Here is a 16,217-nt window from a genome sequence, read left to right as displayed (position 1 = left end):
GTTCTCGGATTGGTCAAAGCTTGGAAAAAGAGTCAAAAACGTCAACAAAAACCGGGTCAGGAGCAATCGGACATGGAAGAAAGCTGAAAAGAGAAGGTTGTAGAAGGAAAAATCAACTACTCGAGTCCTCCATGGCACTTGAGTTTAGTGAGTAAGGTTAGAGCAGAAAGGGAGCTGCCACTCGGACGCAGTTCTTCCACCGAGAGAGGACCTCTTTCAGTTGTCGCTGCTACACATACTGCCCAAGTTGAGGTTTTAGGTGGAATATTCTTTTTGACCAGCCCCTCAGGTCTCGTTGAGGATTTTGGATGGAATACTTGGTTAAACCAACATTTTAGGAGCATGTCCAAGGATTTTTGGTGGAACGTTCCTTTAAGGTCGATGTGTGAGGACCTTGTAGGTGGAATGCTTCCTGAAACCAACCTTTTAGGTCAACATTCAAAGATTTAAGGTGGAATATTCCTTTAAACCAAACTAAATTTCATGTTTTGATCATTATCAAGTGAGAAACCTCAATCCAGACTCCTCATAATGGTGTTTGAGATTTATGCTGCTGTTATTTTTTTAGTCCAGACTAAATGACAGAAATTCACAACTGTAATTTTGTTTCAGGACTTGGTTATTAAATGTCAAAACAATCCATGTGACTCTAAAAACTCAACAGCTTTACAAACTCTAAGATTAAACTCTCCACAAGGATCCAAAATAAGCTGGACTTCTACATGAGAGCTTTAATTATTCTTCATCTTCTTCCTGAAAAGTTTGGTCAATAAAAAAAAGACAAAAACTAATATTTTCAGCTGAACTAAAGACAGACTTTGTGATTTTTCTGCTCACATGTTGTGTTGTTGTAAACTTACGCTTTCAAATAAATACCCATCTCACAGGCCTGCACAGTGGTATAGTGGTTTGCACTTTCACCTAACAGCAAAAAGATCCCCGGTTCAAATCCCGGGATCTTTCTGCATGGAGTTTGCATGTTCTCCCTGGCACTCTGGCTTCCTCCCACAGTCCAAAAATATGCTGTTAATTGGTTTCTCTAAATTGCCCGTAGGTGTGAATTTGAGAGTGACTGTTTGTCTGTATATGTAGCCCTGCGACAGACTGGCGACCTGTCCAGGGTGTCCCCTGCCTTCGCCCGAGTCAGCTGGGATAAGCTCCAGCACCCCCCGCGGCCCTAGTGAGTATAAATCGGTGTATAGATGATGGATGGATGGACCCACCTCACTCCCTGGAAACCAGCGTTTGTCCTGTTTTTGTGTCGCTCCTCAGCGACACAAAAAGTGACCACATGGGAGGAGCCAAGGCAGAGTCTGGGTGGAGTCAGGGCAGAGAGTAGGCAGGGAGGTGGGTGGTGGCCTCCCCCCTCTACTCCCCCACCTCCCCCCACCACCCACCACACCTTCCCCCGCCCGACGAGTTTTTCGAGTCTCAACGAGTTCTTCATATCTCGTCGGGTTTTCCCGAGTTTCTGGAGTTTCCACGAGGTCGGAGGCAGAACAAGTTGTCATGAAGAGGTGTTAAAGTTGGTGAGGATGGAGTGACTTTTAACGGCAACTAGAAGGAAGACGACTAGAAGAGCAGGTCTTTAACCATCCATCCATCCATCCATTCTCTATACACCGCTTTATCCTCACTAGGGTCGCGGGGGGTGCTGGAGCTTATCCCAGCTGACTTGGGCGAAGGCAGGGGACACCCTGGACAGGTTGCCAGTCTGTCACAGGGCTAGCAGTTATTAGGACTTTAGTGGAATCTACCAGCAGATTTAGTTTTTGCTGAGAAACTTTATTCTTGTCATGGGACTGCAGTATTTAAAACTGTTCCTTCTATTTGACCACATGTTTATTAGGTTTTACCTCATGTTCATTAGTTTTAGTGGAGAAAGTTATTTTAGTTGTCGATTAGTCACTTAAAAACCAAACACTAAATTGGATTAGTCAAGAGGTTTAAATTTCTTACTTTGTCATATTTTAAATATTACAAAAAATATAAAAATAAAGTGTCTTCAGACAATTTGACCTGCAATTGGTGTTATATAAATAAAACTGAATTTAAAATGTATGTATCTTGTAATGTTGGAGGAAATCAGCCACATATGTTGGAAAACACATTTTCTTTGTCCATTAATCTGTTGATTGTTTTCTCCAGAAATTCATTTCTTGTTTTGATTTATAAAATGTTAAACCCATATTCAGCTTATTGTCATAAAAACCAAAAAGATTTACATTCATGATGCAGGAATCAGGCAGTTTTTCACTTTTTTTAATTATCTTAGTTTAGTCAGAAAGATAGTTGATAATGTGTGAACTGTTGCAGCTTGTGAGTCGTAGAAGGTTTTAATCTTTGGGGCCGAGTGTCAAAAATAATTTAGAAACCAACATCAACAAAACACTTAACAGGGTTTTGAACATCATTAAATTGAAATCCAACTTTGCACGACAATGTCTAATTAAAGGACATTTATTTCCAACGTAAATGTGTGATAGTCATTGCACTGTTACACCCAGTGTGACTCCTGTCCTATATTGGGATTCACAGCCAGCTAAACTCTCCCCTGTACCGCATCCTCCAAGGAACAGGCCAATGTGGTAGTTGAACTGATTTTAATACAGAGAAGTGTGAAATTGAAATAAACATACAGAATATACTGGTCAATAACAGTCCAAATTGCTTAAGACTTTAAACACATCAGTATTACAGGTAAGTATGGATTAATTTACATAAGAAAACCGCTGCAGGGGACTTGTAAGCAATAAGGTACGAACATTGAATAAAAGTTAAAGCTAAACTACCCTAAAGCTACCCCAAAGCCTGAAACCATGACCATTATTGTCAACGTAATAACAGACTGACACTTACAACACTGCAAATATATCATGACAACTACAAATATACATTCCAACAATATCATCAGCATCTTTACTCACTTATTTTGCCACTCAGAGGGTTACGAACAAACTGGCAGACGGTGAAAAGAGGCTAGTATTTTCGCGCTAATGAAGCTGTTAGCACTTCCTGTCAAGCCAATCACTGGAGTTTCCGCTAACTGCAAAAAACGATACCTAAGACAGTTATGCCCCCTAGAGGCCTGGTGATTCAAACAAATAAGTAAAAGTTACAAGACACTCCCCGCCTGGCAATGATATAAAATGCCACAATAACTTATTTCCAGAACATCATAATATCTGATCTCCTGGAGACAACGGAAGGAGACACTCTGAGTTTGGTCTGGAGACAGTCTGATTTAATAAATAAATAAAGTCAAAATCAGACTGAGTAAAGATGCTGATGATTTTGTTGGAATGTATATTTGTAGTTGCTATTTCCAGTGTTGTGAGTGTCAGTCTGTTATTACCTTTTCAATAATAAAAGCTCTGGAGCTTCTCTTCACATCGTCTTCCACCTGGACTGGTTTGGTCGGGAGCATGTGCAACAAACATCTGAAAAACTGCACTTTACCATCAATGAATGACACTGAAGTTTAATCTCTACATAAATGAGACTGAGTCTGGATGTGCTGCTCTGTCATTATCTCCTAAGTTTAGGGAAAGTTCAAACAAGAGGACAGTTCAGCTAAGACTTGAGAATGAGCATATTTTGAACAAACATCTCAGACTTTCTGAGCTTCAGCACCTCGAGCAAGATATTTTAACAACAAGCAACTCAAGAGATCCAGAAGTTGGAGAGAGTTAACTTTAGCTGAGCCAAAGAAGCCATGGGATCTTTCTGCATGGAGTTTGCATGTTCTCCCTGTGCATGCGTGGGTTTTCTCCCGGTACTCCGGCTTCCTCCCACAGTCCAAAAATATGCTGAGGTGAAATGATTACTCTAAACTGCCCATAGGTGTGAATGTGAGTTTGATTGTGTGTCTGTATATGTAGCCCTCCGACAGACTGGCGACCTGTCCTGGGTGTCCCCTGCCTTCGCCCGAATCAGCTGGGATAGGCTCCAGCACCCCCACCCCCCACCCCCCACGACCCTAGTGAGGATAAAGTGGTGTATAGAGAATGAATGGATGGATGAGCCAAAGAACATGTGGGACGCTAACCTAGCAAACATTTTAGATTTTTCTCTGTGAAATCTGAGAAATAATTTCCTATTTAATGACAGAGCTACACATCTGAACTCAGTCTCATTAAAACAGACTCTAATTCAGTGTCATCCATCCATATTAAAGTGCAGTTACCCAAAATGTTTGCTGCATGAGCTCCAACAAAACCTGTCCAGGTAGAAGGCCACTTTGACAAACAGGAAGTGGAAGATTTCAAGCAGATTTATAGAAGGGGGAACCGGACTGTACTAAGTGTGATCGAGTATAGAGGAGTGTTTTGTGGGTTTTTAAGGCTGATAATGATTATTAGTGAGACATTCATTTGCAGTAAATGAAAGTATTTAAAATCTTGAAGTTAAACTTAGAAGAACACAAACTCTAACAGAAAACTTTGTTGAAACATTTTTGTTTTGTTTACAGATGTTAAGTTAAAGGAGTTTTATTTGTGACGTATAACCAATCAAATCCTTCCAGGAGACAGAGAACCACAGGTAGATAAAGTTTCAGAGCCAAAGTAGTGCTATTTATAAATGTATTTATTACCGTAAATCAATAAAAATTAAAATACTGATAATCAGTAAATCAGTCAGCACACAATTACTACAATTCTACAATGTATGTCTCTTTCCTTTGGCTGTTTATTTGTACAGTATATGCACATTCATTGTTGTTGTTTTTTGTTTTACAATATGACAAATATAGAATATTTCCAAACTTTTTGTCTCTGAAAGACAACAAAAGAAGAAGAGGAAAAATGAATCATGGACTGAAATAAAGTCACAATCATGAGTAAAATAGACAGCCTGTGAAGAAGCTGACCAAGCGTTGCATATTGCAAGAGTCATCTCTACTGTGCAGCTGCAGCCATGTCCTTTTCTCAGCCAGACACCTTCCAAAAATTACTATGTAACGTTAAAGAAGTCTTAATTTAAAAAATGCTTCTGGCATTAGGAGGGAATTTATATTTAACTGTGTCTTTTACAAACACAAGTTGACTTTGAAGCTGTATAAAATAAAAACATGCTTTTATGTGTCTTCTCGGTACTCTGCCAACGATCTGTATTCATTTTCCCCGCTTAATTTCCTCTGCAATTACACAAAGTCTAAAGGTGACGCTCTCAGGGGCAGGGCATGAATGAAGGTTACATGGTGGACTTATAAAAGCGCCATTCAGGTTTGGCTAGCAGCATGACTGTTTAAGCCAAGTCTACTCCTGCTAGATATCTCCACTTTTAAACAGCAGATTAGGGGATCTCTTGGATTATAGATGTGAGGGCCAGGAGCCCCATGGCCATTATGTGGGAACTCTTAACTGAGGTCACATGTTCTGGAAAACAGCTGCACCAAAAAACTGCATCGAATTCTCCATTCGTGAGAAAATAAATTTGTCACGTTCTGCTGGTTCTCGTGAACTTTTTCATGGATGCATGTGCAGGATGTTCTGATGCTGCACAGATTTATGAAGTCTTTTTTTTTAAAACAGTGGAATATGTAAGAATGTTTTCTTTTTTCTTTACAAAACATGTCATTTCTCATGCTAGATCAAAGTAAACAGAGGTGAGTCATGAATCCTAAAGCCTTTACTCTATTTGGATGTGGCTTGTAATGCCATAAACTGTGGTGTATGTTCAAAATCTGCCACAGATTTATACATTCCTGGTTTGTTTGAAACATATATCTTTTAAATGTAACCACATGATGATCTCTGGAAGTCCATAACCTCAATGAAGACTGGAAAATGTTCTTTTAATGCAGCTGCATTCAGTTTCCAGCCTCTATCTTTGTCTGTTTGTGCACTTGGCACATATGCAGCAACTCCTCTGCCATGTTTCCTTCTCTCTCCTCCTCCTCACTCTTTCTCCCACCGCCTCTCTCACTGGGGCTCCTACCAGCTCCTGACACCATCTCCCTCCTCCTCCTCTCTGATCCTTCTCTCTTTCTCTTCACCGTCCTCTGTTCATTCTCCCACATCCTCTTGGATTCTTCTCCTGGTCTCATGCTCATGACTCATCATCCCACATGGAAACATTTTCTCTGTGGATGTGAAGGAGTTTTTACTGCTGTTAATGAAAATTTAAACAACACACACACCCCCACCCGACAACCCCACAAGTTTGAGCAAAATGAAGACCTGCGGAAAGGGGAATAACTGCTTTTTCTCATCTTGCTGCGTTTGATGAAAGCTTTATGCCCATGCTGCCTTTTAGTGTCTGGTGAAAGCAAATAAGTATCATGTCAGACCACTGTGCACTCTCGAGGAGATCACAGCATCTGTCGGTGAAGACTGCCCCCTACTGGCTCACCCTCTCTCTTACATAACCTTGTTCCACATCCAAGGCATACCCTGTTAGGTCAAACCTCTCCAGCTATCATGAGACTGCTGAACACATCACCCCACCTGATTTAGATATTGCCAGAACTTCTGAGCTATGCCTTATTTTTAAGAGCATTTCAAGCAACGCAAACAGCATTCAAAAATAAAATCTTGCATCATCCATTGGGTTACTTAATGTGGACATATAATCTGTATTTTGTAACATGTCCACTCAGCAATTTACCGTGGTACTGAGCATTGCATAACTTGTAGTAAATAAATATGTCTGTACAAGTGCTTTCAGGTTCATGGTGTAGCGTACAAACAACACGGACTCAGTGTCTGTAGTTAAACAGCACAGTGGGTAGTTGGAGCCTCAGCAGTAAATGTGACTTATTGCTGGTTGCAACTACGGTCTGATTGTGCAACCCAGTCTCTCAAAAATTATGCTCCGAGAAATAAACGGCATTCGTAATTAGGTTTTGAAAGTGAAACATTTTCTTCCAGTTAAACAGTAGCAAACTGTGGTGTAGCCATTATTCTGACACATTTTTCACCCAGAAAACAGGTGTTTATTTCCTGTGTGGGACTATTAGATCCACACATTCTAGAGGAAGCAAAAGTGTTATTTCAAAGCCTTTTTAAGGCAAGGGGGGACTGCTTCATGGAAAATAATACAACAGCTTCTAAATATGTAGCTTTCGTACCAAGGATGAGTGTTCAGGTGTGAAATCAATGACCCAAGTGGGACATTCAAGGACATTATATTTATATCCATATTTCAACCTGATGCATTTTCCATAAATGTGGCAATCTATGTGTCATGCTACACTCTTCACCTCTCTTGTACAGATTTAGCTATTATCAACATTTAGTCAGAAAATGTACCTAAGCTGCCGCAACTTTCCAAAGAAAGACAGGTTTTACATGAGTCATTTTAAATATTTATTTTTCGTCTGACCAAAGTTTTAACAGAAATAAGCCACCTGCAATGATTGCATTTATGATCTCCTGCTGAACATGTTGCCAGCTGATCTAATCACCTTCATATTCATCCTGATGTCCTCCAGCATACCTCTAGAAACTAGTGGTGTTTCTGAGCTCACTGCTCTGCTGTCGACTGAGGCTGCAAAGAGTAGGGCCTGTTAATGGCAGACTTGGAAAATCTCCATGTGTTCATTGACGAGAAGAATCACAGCTGTGGAACTATAAATAATAAATCTGCTGTTTTGAAAAATATTGTCCTGGAGATGGTGTTTCATCTCCCCACAATTAACAGGAATTAAAGACCAAGAACACCCAGTTCTGTATGTGGTAAGTAAAGACACTACTGTTAGCAAAATGTTCTTTCCAGGTGACTAATTCCTGTACATACATTGAGTCAGACTGGAAATGTTTATAATGATTCATGTAAATGAATCATTTCCATGAATAAACTCAGTTTTCCCCAATCTCTTCAATGAAACCAGAGTGCAAGGTCTGCATAATCCATGTTGCTGGACACATTGTTGGGATAAATTGGAATTTTCCTTTAAGTTAAATTTCCATTCACTGTTGATTTTCAGGTTCTGGAAAATGTCATGTTTTGGGTTAAACTATAACCCCTAACAGATCACTATGCTGATGAGTACCACCACATCTTATATATAATTGGCTGACTAAAAAGCAGCAACCTTAAAACATAACTGAGAATGAGGTTTAGTTGTACAGGAACACATTATTGGGGAGCCCAGGACTCATTCATGGGTACATTGGAAACAGAAACTGCTTATAATATGTTCAGTTTACTTTTAATTTTGCCAGTTTTTCAGACTATAAATAAATGGCTTTAAAAGGAGGTTCAAGATGTTGCCCCCAGTTAAGCAAAGCTGTGTACGTATACAACCAGTGCAGTACTTAATGTCATTACATCATGTCAGCGGCATGTGCTATGATGCAAGACAGAAGTCACTTTTGACCCCTAGAAAAAAATGACCTCACCAACAAGAGCCTCCGGCTCTGTGAAAGCTTCTGTGCAAAAGACATTAAAATACTACTGCAGTTCCCATGATTTTAGTTTTTTTTCTCTCACTCAAACATTGCATTGTTTTAAAACAGGAAAAAAAAATCTTTGCCCAGTCCCACTTTTCTACTTCTTCTGTGTTGGCATAAATTGGTACTAAAATCTGTTGTCTGTCTGGCAGCTCACTGCAAACAAAAATAAGAAGATTGCACATAAAATATAAAGCAGTGATGACAGCCACTTCAAAAGAAGCACGCTCAACTGGAAACATCTGAATTACAAACTCTTTGGCAATGTGCATGTGAGGAGTGAAAAAGTTAGCAGGCTCACTGATCAATTGCTTTCATAACAGGATTTGCAAAGTATTACAGAAGACCTTGATCAGATCAAGCCTGGGATCCTATGTCCGGCGACGTCTGACGTTACGGTGAGCGTATTGCGTCATTTCCTGTTTCAGCACTGTGTCGTGTTGTTAGCATGGCTTCTGCTTCTGCCTCTTCCTCTCCCTCTCTCTCCCTCTCCTGCTCAGTGTGCCACATGTTTAGTTATTCCTCTGCCTCCTTTAGTGATAACGATATGTGTAATAAGTGCAGCCTTTTTGTAGTTCTGGAGGCGAGGCTCTCCGAATTGGAATCGCGGCTCCGCACCATGGAAAATAACCCGCTAGCAGCTAGCCAGGCCCCCTTAGCCGGTGCGGACCGCAATAGCTTAGCTAGTGTAGCATCTGTTAGCCGTCCCTTAGCAGCGCCCGAACAGCCGGGTGGATGGGTGACAGTTCGTAGGAAAAACAGTCCTAAACTCAAGCCTGCTGTCCCGGCTCACCACAAACCGCTTCATGTTTCTAATCGTTTTTCCCCGCTCAGCGACACACCCGCTGAGAAACCAACTCTGATCATTGGCAGCTCCATAGTCAGAAACGTGAAGCTAGCGACACCAGCGACCATAGTTAAATGCCTCCCAGGGGCCAGAGCGGGCGACATAGAAGCAAATTTGAAACTGCTGGCTAAAGATAATCGTAAATATAGTAAGATTGTTATTCACGTCGGCGGTAACGACACCCGGTTACGCCAATCGGAGGTCACCAAAATTAGCGTGGCATCGGTGTGTACTTTCGCCAAAACCATGTCGGACTCTGTAGTTTTCTCTGGACCCTTGCCTGATCTGACCAGCGATGACATGTTTAGCCGCATGTCGTCGTTTCGCCGCTGGTTGTCTATGTCGTGTCCATCAAACGACGTGGGCTTTATTGATAATTGGAGCTCTTTTTGGGGAAAACCTGGTCTGATTAGGAGAGACGGCATCCATCCCACTTTGGCTGGTGCAGCTCTCATTTCTAGGAATATGGCTGATTTTATTAGTACTCCTAAAGCATGACAACCCAGAGTTAAGACCAGGATGCAGAGCTGTAGTCTTATACACCTCTCTGCAGTTTCCTCACAGCTGTCACCCTCCAGTAATTCAGTTAACTTTATTGAGACTGTGTCTGTTCCCCGACCACCAAAATTCAATAAATTACACAAATCAAAAATATACAAAAGAAATAGTAACCACAAAAATTTAATAAAAATTAATACCACTATTTCAACAGAACACAGAGACAGGAAAATTAAATGTGGTCTGTTAAATATTAGATCTCTCTCGTCTAAATCTCTGCTAGTAAATGAGTTGATAACTGATCACCAGATTGATTTGTTCTGTTTGACTGAAACCTGGTTGCAGCAGGAAGAATTTGTTAGCCTAAACGAATCAACTCCCCCTAGTCATATTAACTGTCATATTCCTCGAATCACAGGCCGAGGAGGAGGAGTAGCAGCAATCTACCATTCTAGTTTAAAATTGAACCAGAGGCCTAAACCTGATTACAGCTCATTTGAAAATCTCACTCTTAGTCTCTCTCATCCAAATTTGAAAGCTCAGAAACCAGTTTTATTTGTTGTTATATATCGTCCTCCTGCTCCTTATTCTGAGTTTTTATCTCAATTCTCAGACTTTTTATCTGAATTAGTGCTCAGTTCAGACAAAGTTATTATTGTGGGTGACTTTAACATTCATGTTGACATAGACAGCGACAGCCTTACAACAGCTTTTAATTCATTATTAGACTCAATTGGGTTTTCTCAACATGTAAATAAACCAACTCATAGTTTTAATCACACTCTTGACCTTGTCCTGACTTATGGCATAGAAATTGAAGAGTTAACAGTATTTCCCCAGAACCCTCTTCTTTCTGACCATTTTATGATAACATTTCAATTTAAAGTAAAGGATTGTTTAGCAGCTGAGAACAAATATCATTACAGTAGGTGTTTGTCTGACAATTCAGTATCTAAATTTAAGGAAATAATACCCTCACTGTTTACTTCAGCAACATTTACTGATAAATCAGAAGGCAATTATTATTATTTTACCCCCACAGAAGTGGATTATTATGTTAATATTGCTTCAGCCTCACTGCGTACAACTCTTGATAGTGTTGCACCTGTAAAAAAGAAAGTTATATCTCAGAGAAGACTTGCTCCTTGGTATAATTCCCAGCTGCGGACTTTAAAGCAGGCATCCCGAAAGCTGGAAAGAAAGTGGTATTCCACTAATTCAGAGGAAGTGTATGTGGCTTGGAAAAATAGTCTAGTAATCTATAAAAAAGCTCTTCGTAATGCCAGGACAACTTATTATTCATCTTTAATAGATGAGAACAAGAACAACCCTAGGTTTCTCTTTAGCACTGTAGCCAGGCTGACAAAGAGTCAGAGCTCTGTTGAACCTTGTATTCCTTTAGCTTTAACCAGTAACGACTTCATGAGCTTCTTTACACATAAAATAGTTATGATTAGAGATAAAATTAATCTGGCCCTTCCTACAAATGTCACAGATGCTTTTGAATTGGCTGTTAGACCTGATGAATCTTTAGAATTCTTCACTCCTATATGTCTCTCTGAACTAATTTCAACAGTTTCTACATCCAAACCATCAACATGTCTTTTAGATCCTATCCCAACTAGACTCTTCAAGGAGATTTTACCTTTAATTAATTCTTCAATGTTAGATCTGATTAATCTCTCTCTAGTAACAGGCTATGTACCACAGGCTTTTAAGGTTGCTGTCATCAAACCTTTGCTTAAAAAGCCCACTTTAGATCCAGATGTGTTAGCTAACTATAGACCGATATCCAACCTACCATTTCTCTCTAAAATTCTGGAAAGAACAGTTGCAAATCAATTATGTGAACACTTACAAAGGAATAATTTGTTTGAAATGTTTCAGTCAGGCTTCAGAGTGCATCATAGCACAGAAACAGCTCTAGTGAAAGTTACTAATGACCTTCTCATAGCATCAGATAATGGACTAGTCTCTATACTTGTTTTGTTAGATCTTAGTGCAGCGTTTGACACAATCGACCACAACATTTTATTACAGCGTCTAGAACATTCAATTGGCATTAAAGGGACAGCACTGGACTGGTTTAAATCCTACTTATCAGATAGGTTCCAGTTTGTGCATGTCAACAATAACTCTTCTGAGCATACTAAAGTTAATCATGGAGTTCCTCAGGGTTCTGTCTTAGGACCGATACTTTTCACATTATACATGCTTCCTTTAGGCAATATTATTAGGAAGCATTGTATTAACTTCCATTGTTATGCAGATGACACACAATTGTATTTATCTATGAAGCCAGATGAAACTGATCAGTTAGCTAGACTGCAAGATTGTCTTAAGGACATTAAAACCTGGATGACTTTTAACTTCCTACTGCTAAATTCAGACAAAACTGAAGTCATTGTATTTGGCCCCAAACATCTTAGAAACTCGCTTTCAAAGCAAATAGTTACTCTGGATGGCATCACATTGGCCTCCAGTACTACTGTGAGGAATCTTGGAGTTATTTTTGACCAGGACATGTCCTTTAACTCACACATAAAGCAAGTCTGTAGGACTTCCTTTTTTCACCTGCGTAATATTGTAAAAATCAGGAACATTCTGTCTCAGAGTGATGCAGAAAAATTAGTTCATGCTTTTGTTACTTCCAGGCTTGACTATTGCAATTCCTTATTATCGGGTTGTCCAAATAGTTCTCTCAAACATCTACAGTTGATCCAAAACGCTGCTGCGAGAGTACTGACAGGAGTTAGCAAAAGAGATCATATTTCCCCTATACTTGCCTCTCTTCACTGGCTTCCTGTTAAATCCAGAATAGAATTTAAAATCCTTCTTCTGACATATAAAGCTCTTAATAACCAATCTCCATCATATCTTAAAGATCTGATAGTACCTTATTATCCTAGTAGAACTCTTCGCTCTCAAGCTGCAGGCTTACTTGTTGTTCCTAGAATTTCTAAAAGTAGAATGGGAGGCAGAGCCTTCAGTTATCAGGCGCCTCTCCTGTGGAACCTGCTCCCAGTTTGGGTTCGGGAGGCAGACACCCTCTCTATTTTTAAGACCAGGCTTAAAACGTTCCTTTTTGACAAATCTTATAGTTGGGGCTGACTGGGTGACCCACAGGGGTTCGGCTTGTGTCTTCATTGCACAGCTGACTCCCTCTTGGACGTCCCTTCGTTCTGCCTCTAGTCATGCTGCTATAGGCCTATAGGCTGCTGGGGGACTTTTCTTGACGCACTGAGCCCTTCTCTATCTACCTTTACATTTAATATGTATACCGTTATTGCAGTACATTCACTCTGTTTCCCCCTGTGCTATTTCTCCGAGTGTCCCTGGTCCCAGAGCTGGATGCTTCAGATCTGCGGTTGATGTTCCACCAGCTGGTCCAGTCTCCACCATGTCCACTGTGGGATGCTGTTGCTGACCTTCCTCCAGCCCTCTGCTTCCAACTCCCTTTTTCCACCAGTCAACTCTGCATTGCCTTCACTATACTGTTATGCTAACTTACATACTGTTTGAATTTTACTGCTAGCTATATATGGAGTATGTTTAATGTCAGAGCCGTACATCATAAGAGTAAATTATGAGTCAGTTTTCAATGTTAGCTTATACTTTGTCTGTGTCACATATCCTGTCATGCATGTATCCAAATGTGTGTTGTGTTTTCCTTGCTTTCCCACCCCTCCCTCTTCTCCCATCCCTCCCCCTTGCCCTCTTCTGTCCTTCTCAACCCGCCCGGCCAGCAGGCAGATGGGTCCCCCCTATATAGAGCCGGGTTCTGCTCGAGGTTTCTTCCCTGTTAAAAGGGTGTTTTTCCTTGCCACTGTCGCCTTTGGGCTTGCTCTGGGGGTCAGGCATTTGGGTTCTGTAAAGCGTCTTGAGACGAGTTGACTGTAATTGACGCTATATAAATAAAATTGAATTGAATTGAATTGAATTGGTGTTCTTGACCAATAAAAATGAAAAATTGCGCAAATGTTCAGCCTTCTGTTCAACAAGAGCATTGTTGAAATGTTACCTTTATTATTAATATTATTCTTAAAGAATGTGAATGTTTGTCTCTATTTATAGTCCTCTGATAGACTGGTGACCTGTCCAGGGTGTCCCCTGCTTTCACCCTAAGTCAGCTGGGATAGACTTCAGCTCACCTATGGCCCTAGTGAGGATTAAGCAATATATAGATAATGGATGAATGGATGGATGGATGAATAGATGGATGGATCATTTCTTTAACTCTATGTCAAGCTTATTTTGGTAAAAGCCTGATCAAGTGGTAAGATGTAAATTATTTCCTTAAACTAACTTCTGCTTTTCAGAACCAACTGCTTTATTTATCTTAGGCTGTTATGAGTAGCATCCTGTTAATCAGCTGCAGACTAGTCTGACTCACTGGATGATGACTGCTGATATAATCTTATCCTTAGCCACTAATTTTAGGTGGCTATGCCCTTCCCTTCTGCTTTCGGTGTGACAGTTTTTGAAATCCCCTTTGCTACAGAAAACAACAACAATAACCTGTAAGCAGCAAGCTACCGCACTGGATATCTGAAGGTTAGCCAAGGATTTGGGTTATGATGTACAGCAGTTCTGATAGTTTTTTTGGGTGGATAACTGTTTTAAATTACAGTGCTTGCATCCTTCATTTAGTTAAGTTGATTGTGATTGGTTTACAAAAACACACACACAGGCCAGGGTGTTTTCCCTGTAGCAGAATAGTTGTGACATGTAGTCAGACTATTCTGTTCTACAGAATAGGTTGGTGAAGCAAAACTAGGTGTAAGCTAACTAAAGCTAAAGTACTGCTTATCTGAGAATCTGTACTGCTGATGCATCCTCAGGTGTCAAAACAAACAGATGCATCAACAACACTGACATTTATATTTTTAGACAAACAACATATTACTGCAGAAGGCAAATACTGGTTAGTAAAGAACAACTTTCAATTTATTCATATTGGTTTCATCCTTGGGAGATTTTGTTTCATTGTTATGACAAAAATATACTTCATGCATGCATGAGAAAGAATGAAAAGCTTGGCATCGAAAAAAAAAGTTGAAATTGTCATTGGGACTCTTCATTGAACCAGTATGTTATTTTTAAACCCTGCATGCCGGACCTACAGCAGTAAAAGTCCTCAGAGCCGATTCTGGAAACAGCATGACCCTGTGTCCTCACTTCAAAGCGTTCTCCCAGCTGGTTCACAACACTGTCTTGACATATTTCATGTATCCTGCGAACCTTAAAAACCGTGTTGGTTATCTGCATGTATCAAGTTACTCAGTATTAATGGTCTAATAGGGTTTTACAGAGCACCAAAGCTGTATTAAAAAACTGATTTATTATCTGCTGCCAGATACAAACTCGTTCCTCTTATGTGCACAGATTCAGGCTGCACACAGCTTGAATGTATAAAAGCCTAAAAACATGAAGATTTCTGCCACATTCAAACATTCACAGTTAATTTGAAAGGCTGAGGAATGTTTTCTCTGAGCAACATTCAGCCCTACAAACACACAAACTCGCTGCTATTGGTCAAAGTCAAGGCCTGTGGGCTGACTGAAGTTAGCCTAAATGATCAGTAAATCACAGGGGCGGGACATGACACCTGTCAATCACTTACAAGAAGGAAATGAATGAAAGTGGACTCTATCTGCTGGGGCTGTAAAAAATAAGCCCATTTAGAGATATTCTATGTTTTTCTTTTGACTGATTGGTGCTGTTGCCACCTTTGTTTTCACCTAAACTTAAAACAATCTATTGTAAGTTATTTAAAAAATAATTTTCTCATCTTTTTTGTGTTTGCCTGGGAGGGCTTAGCCCTGTTAGCCCATTTATACCAGCCGTCCCTGGTCTATCGCATCATAAGCATATAAATGTACTATCACAGCACTGAAATACTCAGAAAAAAAATCTTGTTACTTAACTCTAAAGTACAATTTGCTATCAGTTCAATTCAGATTAAAACAATTTGAAGTAAAAGTACTCAATACACAGAATGGACCATTTCTGGTCAAAATATATGTTCATGAATTACAGTTACTAATATATCAATGTACACATCACTTGACAGCATGGGTGGCTAATTTTAACTACTTAATATTGTACTAGGTACTACAAATGTAAAACAATAATAATAACAATGTCATAATTTGCTGACTATATTCTGTAGAATAGTACCTAAAGTTAAGTGTAATGAGGTAAAAAGTACAAATTCCCTCTAGTGGAGTAGAAGTATAAAATACGATGAAATAAAAGTAATAAAGAACAGTACAAGTCAAAAGTTCGAATACATCAACATATGAAAGGGTTTTCATCAATCTCACTATTATAGAACAAACTGGAGGATTATCTATGAAATATTCACATTGGATTTACTGTATGTCACAAACACAATGTCCAAGTTTTCAATTTTACATTCTTCAAAGCAGCACTCGGCTCTGGTAACAGCTTTTCACTCTATTTTCTCTACCAGC

Source organism: Acanthochromis polyacanthus, chromosome 14 (assembly GCF_021347895.1).
Source record: "Acanthochromis polyacanthus isolate Apoly-LR-REF ecotype Palm Island chromosome 14, KAUST_Apoly_ChrSc, whole genome shotgun sequence".
In the NCBI taxonomy this organism is placed as follows: domain Eukaryota; kingdom Metazoa; phylum Chordata; class Actinopteri; family Pomacentridae; genus Acanthochromis; species Acanthochromis polyacanthus.
Note: the sequence above shows the minus strand (reverse complement) of the source record.